Consider the following 10,463-nt stretch of genomic DNA (forward strand, 5'->3'; position numbering starts at 1 on the left):
CCTCGAACTCAGAAATCCGCCTGCCTCTGCCTCCCGAGTGCTGGGATTAAAGGCATGCGCCACCACGCCCAGCTTTTTTTTGTCTTCTAAACTTCTGTTGAGTGTCCTACTTTCTAAAACATGCATAGTTACTCTGAGTTAAGGTTCAATGCCTGCTAAATTTTGGTTTTTGCCTTTTTGTGATTTCTGCTAATAACACTTGTTCTGTGAACACTCCTGGAATCCCCTTCTGTCTAACTGGACTCCGTTTGAACTAATTTTTAAAATGAGTACTGGCCAATTACAAGGCAAACTTTGATTTCATGGGAGAAATGACTATTTTGAATAAAAGAGGGAAAACCTGACAATATAACTCTCACAGTATTATGCTATATAAACTGGTAGGGCTGAGCCCGGCATGTGCTAAGTTTCAACAGTTGTAAGCAATTAATAACAGTCCATCCATTCTCAGAATTGATCACCACTATGGCTAATACCCTAACAGAGAGAATACTGACACCCAAATCTTTGTCATGAACTTTATTACCACTCCAGGAAGTGCCAGATGTTTATGGGCACATAACATGCAAGTATTTGAAAGCAGGGTGGCTGAGTCACCAGATTTAGGCGTTCCAGCGTCCAGATGTTAACTTCCTCCAGTGAGTGCTAGCTGTCACGTCCACTCCTTCCAGCCTAGCAACATTGGGCCCTATGATTTGTTCCTGCCATTAACCCAGAGCAAGAGACCAACATCTGAGTCATTCAGAAAGAAGAAGAGAACAAAACAAAACAAAAACAAGTGTCAATAGAGAGCTGTGACCCAGAAACAAACACCTCCTGCCACAGTGAAAGTCCTTGCTCCCAGTGAGAAGGTGTGGCTGAGCTCCCAGGGATAGCCAGGGAAGGCTTCTCTTGTCCCTGCCTGCTTCCACCCGAATCTTATAAGAATGGCTCCCAAATAACATCTTCTAACCTAAACAGACTGTTTGCCTTTGACTATGTAGATGGAAAGGATGCAGAGGCGGGGATCGTGAGGGTGGTGTGGTTATTAAGATATTAGAAGACATATAAATATAAAGATGTTCGTTAGTGCTGCCTAAAGTGCAAGAGGCTGAGCTTTATTCGCTTTGTCCTTTCAGTTTCAGTTTATGCGAGGCTGCACGCATGAGACGATCTCTCCTCGAGAACAATCCAGAAGGTACTAAACAGGCCGGAAGTCAGGGTGACCCTCTCCTAGCCTCTTTCCGCAGTTTTACTCTAAGAGTTACAAAGATTGCCAGTGTGGAAGTTTCTGGAGCATAAAAGACACAGCCCAGCTAAATATTTAAATATTCTCTGGCAAGGCAACAAATATATTTGTTTTGTCTCTGTCTTTCAAATTGTTTACATCATTCCTAAACTTACACCCTGACTTGGCAGCATGTTGGTATCTCTTGATAATAAGTTTCACGAGGGGCAAAAAAGCGACTCAAGGTTGCCACTTTCCTGACCTAGAACACAAGGTACGTTTGTCGCCTCCAGATCAACCACATCACAGCTGTGTTCTTACACAGGAGCCCTTGTTCAAAGCGGCACACGACCATCTCGTACCATCTCCCTTTGCCTGTAGCATCTGTAAAGATTATGCATAGCTTTGGCCTTTCTTTGCTTTTGGTTTAACACATAAAGCTGCTGAGAGGAGGGTGGGTGTTAGAGCTGGTGTTAGAACAAACGGGCTGTGCTGTCTCTGTCTGTCAATGGCGGCCTGCAGTCCTTCCAGGAATTTTGAAGAAAAACACTTCCTTCTGCTTAAAACCACATAAGGGTATTCCTATTTTCAACTCTCAACCTGGGAGAGTAATCAATTGTCTAAAACAAAGACTCCTAGGAATGATCCTACACAGCATTACAAACTAAATTATTTTGTAAAGGATTAAAAAAATATATACATGGAATTCTTTTTTGAAAGACTTAATTTTTCTAAATTCATGTTTTATTGGGGTTTTCATTATCCATTTTTTTCCTAATTATTGAAAAATGGTAAGTAAACATAGGTAACACAGACAGAAATTTCTTGGTTTAAAAATAAAATTTTATTACTGCCAAAGTTACATCACTCTTCATAATCTGATAGTAATGCCCTATTGCTGAAGATACACTTACTTATGTCATCAAGCATGGAGAACTTGAGCTGGCACTTAGCTAAAAGCTTTACCTTTTTCCTCATTGGGCATCTGAAGGCAAGATGGGTCACCCACGGAAGTTTGGCCAGGGTTCCTGCTCTTGCCGCGTCTGCCCGACTGCCATGGTCTGATCCGCAAATACGGGCTGAACATGTGCTGTCAGTGCGTCCGTCAGTATGTGAAGGACATAGGCTTCATTAAGTTGTACTAAGCAACCTTGTATGGATTATTCGACTGACTACCAAGTGGAACTGATCATGCTAGTCTTTGTGCACAAAGAATAAAAATGTGAAGAACTTTTAAAAAAGGCTTTACCCCTGCCGACTGGTATTCATGGTGCTAGAAGGTATTTTGCATAATACCAGAGGAGAAAAATTAGTCCTCGATACCACTTAACTACAAACCCTGTGACCTACAACGGTGGCCTTATGCAAGTGATACAGATGTGCTATGGCACAGATGTTAAAGGAGTAACAAGCCACTTTTTGATTGGTTTTAAGACCCATTGCATGAAACAGAATCCACACTAAAGAATAACTGCTAAAGTGGCCAAAAGCCTAAAACTAGATAGGTCATAGGCCCTAGCGGGAAACCTACTGCTAAAGGAAACTTCTGCAATAAACATAGCAATAAACTGTCTGGATGATTTAGTGTGGATATATTGCTACACCCATAGACCGATATATCGCCTAACCCTCATGGAGAAGTTTCACCTCCAGTGAATGGTGACCAACACCGGGACCACAGCTGGACAACGTGCAGAAACTGGGAGACTTTAGAGTAATCAGCTCTGTGAAATGTCTCTGACAAACCGCTTCTCTCAAGACTCAAGGACCTATGTGGGAAAGGAAGCGGAAAGATTCTCAAAGCCAGTGATAGTGGCTGGCTCGAAGGAACAAGGCTGCTACACATATGAACTCACAGAGACGGTGTCGGTCTGTACAAGACCTGAACAAAGTTCAAAGCAGACTAAAATCCCAACGTAGAGAAGGGGAAGAAGACACAAGTCCCTTCGCTTATCACAGTGCTATTTGCACCGGATAGCTGCTGGGAACGGAAAATCCATTTTCTCCAGTGCAGTGAGAGTAGGTCTATTCCAACCACACTGCAGGGCAGGCCCCAAGCCTAGGAGTAGTCGTCAACACAAAACAGACTCCATGTTTTTTACATGCTTTTTGTTTTGTTTTTATCTTCTTGGTTTGGGGGTGTTTTGGCTAGTTTGTTTTCTTCTTCTTCTTCTTCTTCTTCTTCTTCTTCTTCTTCTTCTTCTTCTTCTTCTTCTTCTTGGTTTTATTTTGTTTTGTTTTATTTTGAGAGAGACAGAAATAAAGAACTTGAAGTTGGGTGGGTAGAGAAAGAGGAAAAATCTGGAAGGAGTTGGGGGATGGGAAAGAATGTGATCAAAATATATTTTATTGGCTAAAATTAAAAATTCAGGTGACAGCAGATGCTGGTGAGGTTGTGGAGAAATAGGAACACTCCTCCATTGCTGGTGGGATTGCAAGCTTGTACAACCACTCTGGAAATCAGTCTGGCAGTTCCTCAGAAAATTGGACATAGTACTACCGGAGGACCCAACAATACCTCTTCTGGGCATATACCCAGAAGATCTTCCAACTGGTAATAAGGACACATGCTCCACTATGTTCATAGCAGCCTTATTTATAATAGCCAGAAGCTGGAAAGAACCCAGATGTCCCTCAATAGAAGAATGGATACAGAAACTGTGGTACATTTACACAATGGAGTACTACTCATCTATTAAAAACAATGAATTTATGAAATTCTTGGGCAAATGGATGTATCTGGAGGATATCATCCTTAGTGAGGTAACCCAATCACAAAAGAAGTCACTAGATATGCACTCACTGATAAGCGGGTATTAGCCCAGAAACTTAGAATACCCAAGATACATTATGCAAAACAGAAGAAAACCAAGAAGGATGACCACTGGGTGGATTCTTCATTCCTCCTTAGAATAAGGAACAAAATACTCATGAAAGGTTATAGGTACAGAGTCAAAATTTAGAGCTAAGATGAAAGGATGGACTATTCAGAGACTACCCCAATTGGGAGTCCATCCCATCATCAGCCACCAAACCTAGATACTAATGCTCATGTCAGCAAGATTCTGCTGAAGGGACCCTGATATTGCGGACTCTTGTGAGGCTATGCCAGTGCCTGGCAAACACAGAAGTGGATGCTCACAACCAGCTATTGGGATGGAACACAGGGTCCCCAATGGAGGAGCTAGAGAAAGTACCCAAGGAACTGAAGGGGGCTGCATCCCTGTAGGTGGAACAACAATATGAACTAACCAGTACCCCCTGAGTTTGTGTCTCTAGCTGCATATGTAGCAGAAGATGGCCTAATCGGCCGTCATTGGGAAGAGAGGCCCCTTGGTCTTGCAAACTTTATATGACCCAGCACAAGGCAAGGCCTGGGCCAAGTAGTGGGAGTGGGTGGGTAGGGGAGCAGGGGCGGGGGAGGGGTATAGGAAACTTTCGGGATAGCATTTGAAATGTAAATAAAGAAAATAATAAAAATATATATTTTTTTTATGAGACAAAATTTAAATGATTTTTTTCTAAAAAAGAGAAGAAAAATTAATTAAATTTTTAGTTGCTGTTGTAATATATACCTATAATTCCAGCACTCAGGAATCTAAGGTGATAGAATTGTGAGTTCCAGGGTCCCCTGGGAACTTGCTAAGCTCAAGGACACCCTAGAGTACATAGAGGCCCTGTATTAGCAAGAAAAGTGAAGAGAAGAGAATTTTTTCTTTCTGCTTATTTTCTTGAATAATAAATAATTTGAAAGGATGACAATATTTATGAGTCACTGTAAGATCATGTTTGACTACTACGTGTAAATCCAATGGTGAATTTCAGCTGAGAATGCAGAACCTGCCTAGATAGCATGTAGCCTTGCCTGCTGCCATTTCTCTAGTTTTAGAACAGTTTAAGATGAACCTCTTAATCTCCATGGTCTTACTAAATACTCACCTTCATATTTGAAAATTACAAAGACACTAAGGCATATTGATGCTGAATAGTCCAATTCTGTTTTCTATATTTAAATTATCCATACACGCCTGGATATTTTGGTTCCCTTCTTTAACGCCAGTACATAGTAGGTTGAAGTAAATCAAGTTCTGTGAGTTCAAGGCCATCCTAATTCATATATTAAGTTTCAGGTCAACCAGAGCCTGCGTAGAGATACTATCTAGATAGATAATAGACAGACAGGAAGTCAGACAGAACCACTTGAAATTATTTTTATAGTCCCCTTTCCTGTTTAAAAAAAAAACAACAACAACAATTTCAGGACTTAGAAGATGGCTTAGTAAATAGGAATGCTGGTTGCAAAACTCAAGGACCTAAATTCAAATATGTATATATGTACATATATAATATATATTCTATATATACATAGTATATATAATATACCTATATGTTACATATATTATATTTATTTTATATATATTATATATAATACTGACTAAAACTTTTGGATACGACCTAAAATGTAAGATACAGAGGAAATAATGGTGTCTAGAATTCACTTACGTCAAAGCTATGCATCCCTGAAACCTCTACACCATGGGAAGCAGAGACAAGAGGATTGCTGGGTCTTCCTGGCTGCCAGCCATACTCTAGGTGCAGTGACTGACCCTGTCTTAAGGGAAGGAGAGTGAGAAAACAGGATACTGGTGTCCTCGGCCTCTACACCCACAGACATATTCTCCACCACAGCCCCAACACACAGTATATCAGTTTCTTATTTTCTCTGATTATCTGCCTCACCCTGGAGGTTGATCTTTTGTATTAGGTGGTACCAAAAGACTTCTGAAGTAATGCAGGTTCACTCTGCCATGGCATAGCTCCAATCCCTGCGATGGTTCTGTTCCTTGCCAGTTTGTACTACCCTAAGACATGTAAACCATCTTCTGACAGACCTGTTTGTGCTTGTTTTGGTTTTGGTTGTATAAAGGATTGAACTCAGGACCTCACCAACACTAGGTGAGCTCTTTACCACTGAGCCCCAAACCACCAGCCCTTCCTGGATTTTGCTTTTTAGTTCTCCCGTGTCTGCAGACTCACTAAAATGCATGAAAAGAGACAAACTAGCTGGTCGCAGAGCCAAAGATGGAGATGCAGTAAGGCAGAGACTCAGAGAGGATGAACAACCACGAAATAGAAATTGTTTTCATTTCTCTTCTGTTTTTACAGAATTAGCTGAAATAGAAACCCTTTGTGGACGGCAGAGTACCCACGATGATTCAATCATGTTTCAGCTGGGACATGTGACTGGTTGAAGATCATTACAGAGCACGTTAGCATGTTTCTTAGCATCTGGCATGTTCTGCAGTGGCATGTTCTTAACCACAGTGGAATTTTCTCCAGGCATGTCTTCTTTCCCAGATTTGAACGTGTGAAAAGGGAAGAAACTTCTGTCAATCCATGAACTGGCAAATTAGAAACGTGAAGACCCAGGAGAGGGGCATACACTGAATGTTGGCACATAAATCAGTCAAAAGGATCCTGAGAGGATCCAAGCACAGGCCACAAACAATGAGGTAAACTTGTCATGATTCAGGAAATGTTCTGCGTGGTCCACAATAGAGCATCCACCCGGGATGAGAGAGATAAGCACTTGCTAAGAGCCTTCCTGATGCTGAGCCTTCTATGGTCAGATTTTCCTTAAATCATCTTATAAATTATAGTGCATGGAACCTGTAGTTCTACCATAGAGTAAGTTCATGACAGCAGGGTCTACAAGGGAGCCAACTTATATTCACTTCATGTTAGAAGTGGGTATAGACTTGAAATATTACTGAATGTGCTTTGCTCTCTGCTATGGTTTGCAGTGTGCTCCAAGCCCCATGGACTGAAGGTTTGATTACTAGCCTGTAGCTCTCAGAGAGGCAGAGGAGCTTTCAGAAGCTGGTGCCTGATGGAATGAAGGTGAGTGACAGCAGGTATTCCTGGAGGGGGATGCTGGGACCTGACCCCTTCCTCTTCTGCTTCTCAGAGCAGCTGTGGACTGTGCACTCTGCCACGAGGCTCTGCTTCAGCACGGGGCAAGAGCACCAGCAGGCCCCAGCCCTGGACTGAAGCCTCTGAGTATAAGCTAATAAGCCTTACTGAGTTCATTACTAAGTTCATTTTCTCAAGTGTTTTGTCAGCTGCAGAAAGTTGACTAAGCACCTCACTTGCACATCATTATAAAGTAAAAGTCCCAAGTCAAACCATGCTAAATTGAAAAATGCTTGTACCAATGCCTAAAGCAGGGTATGGAGATGGGGGAAGGGAGGAGAAAATATTAGCTTTCCACTATTTACTAGCATATTTAATTATATATATTATATCGTATCTCTATGTATTATATATTTATATATTATAATATATTTAATTAAGAGTGAATATTTGCCCATGTATACATGGGTAGAACATATATGTCCATGTTGACCTGTTCCTAGAGTGCTACCCAGATTAACTATTCCATGTTGTTAATAATATAAACATACTCCTGTGTAACAAAGACAGCCAAGCATGAGAGTCGCACGTGAGCTGCTGCTGTGGGCAAAGCTGGACACTTTTCCATATATGGAAGGTATCAGAACAGCCTGGAGGTTGCCAAGTAATGGATGGCTCTTACTTCAGGGGCTTGCCTTGTTCATTTATAGCTGGAGGAATGTGCTAATGGCAACAGCTGTCCTCTTTTGGACCAGAGGGCAACGGTGGATCCAATTACCAGCTGCCTTAGTGAAAAGCAGTGCTACTAAATGAGAGAGGCAAACTGGTGATTAATCATCTCCAGTGACTTCCGTCTTTTCATCAGGATAGTAATGCCCAAGTCTCTCGTGCTTTTCTCTAAGCACTGGAGGAGAGGCTGAGTTGGAGAATTACTTTTGCAAAGGATTCTGGGCTCCTGCACAGGGCCCCCTTTGGCTCGTCAAGGCCACTGATTACATAGTGACTTCTGAGCAGGTCCCTAACATATCCTGGCTTTGGGGACAAGAATACAAATTGAGGGCTGTGTCTCAAATGTCCAAATTTTTGAAATATAACTCAACAAATGATCAAATGAGACAGATTCTGTTCTACTTTGACAAATTTACTAGCAGAGTGACCTGAAAGCCTGGTACAATCTTAGAGCCTTTAGATCCTTTGGAATTTTGTACCAGAACATTCTAACTGCCCTTTTCGTTCTACTCCCAATACACACTGCTGCCCACAAAGGGTCCTGCCTTTATGCATGGGTATAATTTTTCCTAAAGTCCCCAACCCCCCCCCTCAGGCTAGAGAGTTCATTTTTGCAGCTTGGAGGGAGGTGTTTGCTCAGACCCTATAAGCAAGCAGCTGGCCGTCTAGATACAGAACTCTGGGTTCTGACAGCCTGCAAGCTCCCTAGGAAGAAGGATAATAAAGGTCATGTAATTAAACAGATGGCTACCTGGACACTTGGAACCTGATTCCACGGGCAAAGTTCACTCCGAATCTCTGTTTAGTCCTAACCTCAAGAGGTATGTATCCAGACTGGTCAGTACTCTTGGTTGGGGTCCTAACTCCTTGACACTCCTTCCCTCCTTTACATGGGTAGAGTGGGCTTTGATGGCCTCTAAGCAGCGTCGCAGTTGGAAGTCTGGTTGACCCAAGAGGAAACACTGAGTACAGGGAAGACAGGGCTAACACTGGCAGCATCGGCCACTGTCCATCCAGAGCACTGCTCATAGCCACTGTGCCCCCACGTTAACATTGCCACGTTCTGTCACAGATTCTTCACGGTGATGGTTTTAAAATCAGTAAAAAGAATCGCTGACTTATTAGACACAGCTATCATCCACAATTTGCCCCATGGCTGTAAGGGACACTATTCCTCCTCACATCAACCAGATTCACTTTCATGTTGAGTCACACTTTTCCCACTCAAGACTCTTTGACTGGTAGAGCAACATAGGCCTCCAACGCTCAGGAAGCTGAATGTCTGGTTTCCAATTCTTGTTGTCATTGCATTTGTGCGATCAGCAACAGGCATGGGAAGCACTCACCCAGGGACTTCAGGATCCACATATTCTCCCCATTGCCCTCAGTTGGCAGAAGCGCCACCAGCTCTCCATAGCAGTCAAGGCTCATCACCTCCTCTGTATATTAATTCCTTTCTTTACCTGGAAATCTACTGGTCCAAGAAGAGTAAAATAACCAAGCTTATGTCAGAGAGTGGCAGCACACATCCCACGTGTACCTTGGGGACAGAACCTCAAGCCTAGTATGGCAGAAGTTGCTGGGGTAAGAAATGTGAGTGATCAGAGCACAGAGGGGAGTGACAAGCACTCCCTCCTCCATTACAGAACCCATGTCTTAGACTTATAAGTCTCAAGACTGTACAGTGTCTGATGTCTAAGTATACAACACTTCCCCCCTCTCCCCACCCTTATCAGACACCATCTCAGGAAGCAAAAGTGCAGAAGTTAACAAGTGACTCTGTTAGTAGGAACCTCGCTGCTGAAAACAACTCAAGCTACAGCAACAGTGAAAAATATCGGAAAAAAAAAAAAATGTGACTCCTTGCTAGGGCAAGTGAGAAAGGCTGAGAAACGGCAGAGCCTAGAGTGCTCCCTGATTCACACCAAGAGATCTGCAAAGACATTCACACAGTCAGGTTTACTTAACTGAAACCAAACTCAAGGTAAGTGCTCTCCCAAATCACGTGACACCACAGCCTCCACCTGCTCAGCTCTAGGAAATAGGACCTTGGCAGCTGCAAGGAAACAAGCCACTGCCTTTACTCAGGTAGAGCTAGGAAACATTTCAAACCCAGGGAAGTTGTTTTAAAAATCCCACTCAGCTAAGAAGGTGAAAATGCCTTTTAAATCACCCAGAAGGCTTACTCCTGAGGCCTGAAGCCTAAACAATAATCTAAGTTATTGAAAACATTAACCACTCTGCTGAAACCCTTCTCTTAAGCTCAGTATTCTAACTCCCACCTTGCTTAGCTATACACGGCCAGCAAGAACCTACATTTCCCAGCACCTTTGTGGTGATGTCACATGACTGAACTCGCACCACTGAGGTATAAGAAAAATTCGCACTGGTTAATATATGAAAAACTTCCACAATTCTAGTTCAGAGCAATAAGTTCATCTATCGGCATTCATTATTCACTCTCTTTTTCATGAGTTTTGTGTGTAAAACAAGTGAATTTCATAAGATCTAATGGACACAGTGTAGAGATTTTTGTAGTACGAGCATATTAATATGAGTATAGTTCCTGAAATACTTGTAATTCCATGAAAACTTTCCACAATTCTTGTTCAGA

At 42.3% G+C, this 10,463-nt stretch overlaps 1 pseudogene; it reads left to right on the forward strand.

The window, feature by feature from the left end:
• Window positions 1–2,352, forward strand: part of LOC110326731 — an 8,717-nt pseudogene extending 6,365 nt beyond the window's left edge.
• Window positions 2,353–10,463: the final 8,111 nt, after the last annotated feature.

This window comes from Mus pahari, chromosome 9 (genome assembly GCF_900095145.1).
Source record: "Mus pahari chromosome 9, PAHARI_EIJ_v1.1, whole genome shotgun sequence".
NCBI classification, from domain to species: Eukaryota; Metazoa; Chordata; class Mammalia; order Rodentia; family Muridae; genus Mus; species Mus pahari.